The sequence below is a fragment of the Dioscorea cayenensis genome, unplaced genomic scaffold (assembly GCF_009730915.1).
Source record: "Dioscorea cayenensis subsp. rotundata cultivar TDr96_F1 unplaced genomic scaffold, TDr96_F1_v2_PseudoChromosome.rev07_lg8_w22 25.fasta BLBR01002095.1, whole genome shotgun sequence".
In the NCBI taxonomy this organism is placed as follows: Eukaryota; Viridiplantae; Streptophyta; class Magnoliopsida; order Dioscoreales; family Dioscoreaceae; genus Dioscorea; species Dioscorea cayenensis.
Window position 1 is genome coordinate 17068 of NW_024088486.1, and position 5215 is coordinate 22282.

At 44.4% G+C, this 5215-nt stretch overlaps 1 non-coding gene across 1 annotated transcript; it reads left to right on the forward strand.

Moving 5' to 3' along the window:
- Positions 1-3918: 3918 nt before the first annotated feature.
- Positions 3919-4026, forward strand: LOC120257428. The gene has a single exon (XR_005535675.1). It is a non-coding gene; the product is annotated as a small nucleolar RNA R71 (small nucleolar RNA).
- The last annotated feature ends 1189 nt before the right edge of the window (positions 4027-5215 follow it).

The window sequence follows — 5215 nt, forward strand, 5'->3', positions numbered from 1 at the left end:
AATAAACCCACTCTCAAAGACTGACCCTGGTACTTCAGAATATCTACTAATATGCACCCCAGGTGAATCGGTATATTGCGGGCCATGGAATATAAAAAGAGCAAATCCTGCCTGGTCAGAGCAGCTATGTTATCGGCTCGACCTGATACAGACCTACTGATAACTGCGTGCAAATACCTATAGCTCAACCGGGATAGGCAAGTGGCCTTCGACATCTCCGGTTCATACTCCCCATGGCCACACAAAATCCTATACATATGATGTGGAGTCACTGATACTTGAAAATCCGCAGGCAACTGTCCATACTCCATTGTACCTGTATATGCGACATCGTACATGCCCATCCGAATCGAAAACTCAGTGACGCTCATGGAAAATGTATGTCCGAATGCCCGTAACTGTATCGCCTCTGTAGTGTTAAATCTCCCATGCATCAGATGAAACTCAAAAGACGCTAGAACCTCATGCGTCAATGCGCGGTAAGCTGGCTCACAAATCATCAGTAGTCTCCTCCAGCTTCCTACTGCTAGCATCTTAATAATCTTATCATCTAACTCGTCATCCCGCTGAATATTTCTTAGCACTTGCAAATCCATAAAACGAGTCTGACCAAAACCAAGTGCTGAAAGTTTCTCAAATCGAGTCTGATTCTCGGGATTTGAGAAATCCATGTGTATTGACTCGGGTGGGGTGACTCTGAGACGCTTAACTTCATTCTTCCTCACTCGAGGTGCCATATCTGGAGTACAAAAAGAGGAAAACGATCAAAGAAGCTCAAAAACAGTATACTGCAGAATTCCACACGGCTTGTGAAAATCACCCACACCCGTGTGGACCTGTAGGGCGTGAAAACCCCAAACGGGTACACAACAATTCTCAACAATTCAACTTAAAACCATGTCTAGACACTTTCTAAACATGCACCATACATTTCTAAATGAAAATTCATGCGCATGAAGACATTTAATCCACGAAAACAAGAGTTAGCTAAGAAAAAAGTTTACCGATGAAATAAATATGAAAACTTTGAAAATCGGCACGATGTGCGACGAGAAATCCTCCTAAACCACGGTGATCGGTCGAGAAGATGATCAGAAGTAGTTTTCAGGTGACTGGAGATGAGGAATGAGACGGTTCACAAGGTTTTTAAGGAAAAAATCGCGTCTCTTGGAATTTTGTGCATTCACACGGGCGTGTGGAAATTGTCCATGTGCCCCACCCACAGGGGCATCCACACGCCCTTCTGGCTTCCCTGGACATCCGAGAAATATGGCAAGTGTTCTACATGCCCGTATGGAAATTCCACGCGGGCGTAGACATTCACATGCCTAACTCACAGGGGCAGCCACACGCCCCAGTGTTTTCTCAGGATGGAGAGAACTCCTCTGTAGCATTTCGCACGGGCGTGTGGAAATTCTCCACGCCCGTGTGTAAGTCACAAGGTCGCCTACAGGGGCGAGTCCACGGCCCTGTGTGCTCTTGGGATAATCTACCTAATTCTGCATGAATTCAAATGCCCGTGCGAAAATTAACCACGGGTGTGTGACAGTCGCATGGTCGTTCACAGGGGCAGCCGCAAGCCCTTGTGCCTTCTATGGATGAACTCGCAACACAAATCCACGAGCGTGCGGAAATTCCACACGCCCGTGTGTCTTCACTGGATGCCTTAGAAAAACCTGCATGCTCTGCAGAAAATTTCTGAACATGTTCACACACTCAGAGCCTGCATAGAATGCATGTTTTACCAATGAAAAACATGGAATAAAGCTCAAAATGACATAACTTTGCCAATTCCACATGAAAACACACGCTGAATATTCAAAGCCCACAAGAAAATCTCAGCACAAGCATCTAAAAATCAAGACATCAACACTTAAGAAATTATTCATGCAAACGAACTAAACTAGAAAATATGAAAATAGTAAACACTTGGGTTGCCTTTCAAGAAGCGCTTGTTTAACGTCACTAAGCTTGACGTACCTTGTCTTACCTCACGAGGGTTCATGAATGAAAGTTGCCCTCTTACCCATGGCTTGAAAGCATGATGTGCAATATCTCTTGAGGGTCGAAGGTGAATTATCGGGCTTCGGACCACCTAACAATGATTCGTCCAACTTCTTCGGTTCACGTACGTCTCCAACAGCCTTGGAGTGTTTCCGGTGGAGTCTCCTAGCCCTCTTCATTTTCCAGAGAACTTTCTTCAAGATCCCTAGGGTAGATGGTACTTCTTCTGTCGAACCAAGCATCATTACTTCTTCATAATCATCCTCTTGGTCGAACAAACCTTCATACGGATCCGGATTGAACATCTCCTGCATGTATTCATCAACAATCTCATCAGTAGTGTCTAGAAAATATAAAGTATCATCAAAATCAAGAGAATGCTGCATGGCTTCAGCAAGGCGGTATGTGAGCTTGTCATCTCCAACTCTCAATGTTAGCTATCCGCCGTCCATGCCATTCAATGCTTTGGAAGTCCGCAAGAACGGTCTCCCAAGTATCAAGGGTGCATCCGCATCCTTATCGACATCTAGCACTACAAAGTCAACCGGAAAAATGTACTTGTCCACTTGGACAAGTACGTCTTCAATGATGTCTCTCGGATGTCACACTGTTCGGTCCGCTAGTTGCAAAGTCATCCGAGTAAGCCTAGGCTCGCCCAAGCCTAGCTTTTGAAAGAAAGTGTTTGGCATGACGTTGATATTAGCCCCTGAGTCAGCCAATGCCATTTCCTCACCTAAATTATCAATATTACACGGAATGATGAAGCTTCCCGGGTTTTCTTCTTGTTCAGCATGTTCTTTTGCAATACTGCCGAACATAAAGCATCTAAAGTCACTGAAGCACTCTCCTCCAACTTCCTTTTGTTGTTCAACAAGTCTTTCAAGAACTTCACATACTTAGGCATTTGGGCCAATGCATCAACAAAAGGGATATTGATGTGGAGTTGCTTGAACAAACTCAGGAACTTCTTGTACTGTTCATCCCCTTGGTCATTTTTCAATCTAGAGGGATAAGGGATTCTTGGCTTGAAAGGTGGGGGTGCCACCTCTTTCTCTTTGCTTGTCCCCTCTTCCACCTCTATAATGTCGGGTGCGTGTTCTTTTGGCTTCTTACTTGGAAGCCTACCTTCAACCTCACGACCACTTCTCAAAGTGATCGCCTTCACATGCTCTCTAAGGTTGGTCTCTGTATTGCTCGGCAAGCTTCCATGTGGCCTTTCGGAGAGAGACTTCGCAAATTTGCCCCACCTAATTTTCAAGGTTATGCAAAGAGGCGGTGTGGTTGCGAAGTGTAGCCTCGACTGATTCAAACCTCGTATTTGCAGATTGCACAAATCTAGCCAAGTGCTTCTCTAAGTCAGTCATTCGGGTTTCCAAACCGGAGACTCTGTTTTCCACCTGAGGGGCTTGTTGTTGTTTGAAACCTAGTGGCCCCATGGCCTTTTGTGGACCCTGATTAATCCATGAGAAATTGGCATGATTCTTCCAACCCGAATTGTAGGTATTGTTATATGGGTTTCCTTGAGGTCTCATGCCATTACCTACAAAATCAACATTCTCCACCGAAGAACCATCACCAATAGAAATCGGGCAATCAGAGGGAGCATGTCCTCCACCATACCCGTTGCAATTAGTCACGGCCGCCACTCTATTTGAAGTTAGAAGATCTAACTTCTTACTAAAACTCTCCACTTGAGCCGCTAATGAAGTTACCGCATCTATTTTATGGAGACCGGCCACTTTTTCCTTCTTCCTAGCGTTCCATTGGTAGTTGTTTAACCCCATTTCTTCAATTAACTGCCGAGCTTCATCGGGGGTCTTGCTACCTAAGGTACCTACTGCTGCCGCATCCAAGAGTTGCCTTGTACTCGGCTTCAAACCATTGTAAAAGGTTTGAACAATCATCCACTCCGGGAATTCTTATTGCGGGCACTTTCTCAAAGAGATCCTTGAACTTTTCCCATGTCTCAAATAGAGTCTCCAATTCCAACTAAACAAAGGATGAGATCTCATTCCTAAACTTTGCAGATTTTCTGGGAGGGAAATAATGGGCAAGAAAAACTTCTACCATCTCCTCCCATGTGGTGATCGATGCTCTAGGTAATGAGTGTAGCCACTGGTTTGCTCTCCCTTTTAGGGAAAATGGGAAGGCTCTCAACTTGATGGCATCATCCGTTACTCGGTTTATCTTCATCATATCACACACCTCGAGAAAACTCTCTATATGACTGTTTGGATCCTCATCGGCCAAACCGTTACTCGATTGTGTCCCCAACACCGAAGGTCTGGCATAATCGGACAATGTTCGTTGTTGCTTGTTCTATTCTGCCATGTTTTCAGATCCTTCCACTTCCAAATCAGCTAAATTAGACTGTTCTTGCACAGGCTCTTTTCCTTTTCTTCTAAGTGAACGTTCAAGCTCAGGATCTCCTTCAATCAATATTGAGGTATTCCCTCGGGTCATAACCTGGAGCTGCACCCAAAAAGAAAAAAAAGCAATCGAACGATGATAGAATAAGAAGATATGCAATAGAATGTATGGTGAAAATAGCTAAGAAAACAAAGTGCAAAAGTATCTCTAAGCAGCTACTCCACAACAGGGCGCCAAAAAAACTTGACAAGGTCCCCTTGCATATATCCCAGTGCAGGGTTTGTCGAGTAATAATCCCGGATGAGTGGGTATCGAATCCACAGGGAGTAGGGAATAAAAACACTTAATTCACTTCTTAGCTATGTGAAATATTAATAGTGATAAGTGTGATAATGATTCAATTCTCAAAGGTAAAAGCAACAAGTAAGAGAGCACGAGTAAAGGAGAAGGTAAGGCAATCGATAAAGATGGGGTACTCGGATAATGCTCCGCCTAGGACGATCGCTTCAAGTGCAAGAACCCTCTATTATGCTTCCTAATCAATGCAATAGTGAGTCGTGGAAATCCTTCATTACATAGTCCCTAATCAAAGGTCAACTATGCCTAACTCCATACATGTCCCGGAGGAGAAATCGAACAATCTCAACACTTCGCACTTGCATAGAGTTGCAATGAGCTCTAGGGATTCCAAGTGATAAATCTCTTCCTAATTATAGACCTAACCCTTTGGTCCAGGTGGAAGGTCCCTAACCACGATTAAGCCCAAGATACTAAGATCATCTCAACGCTTCACTCCGTTGCACTCGCAACTAAGCCCCAGCGGAGGGTCATCCCTTAGACC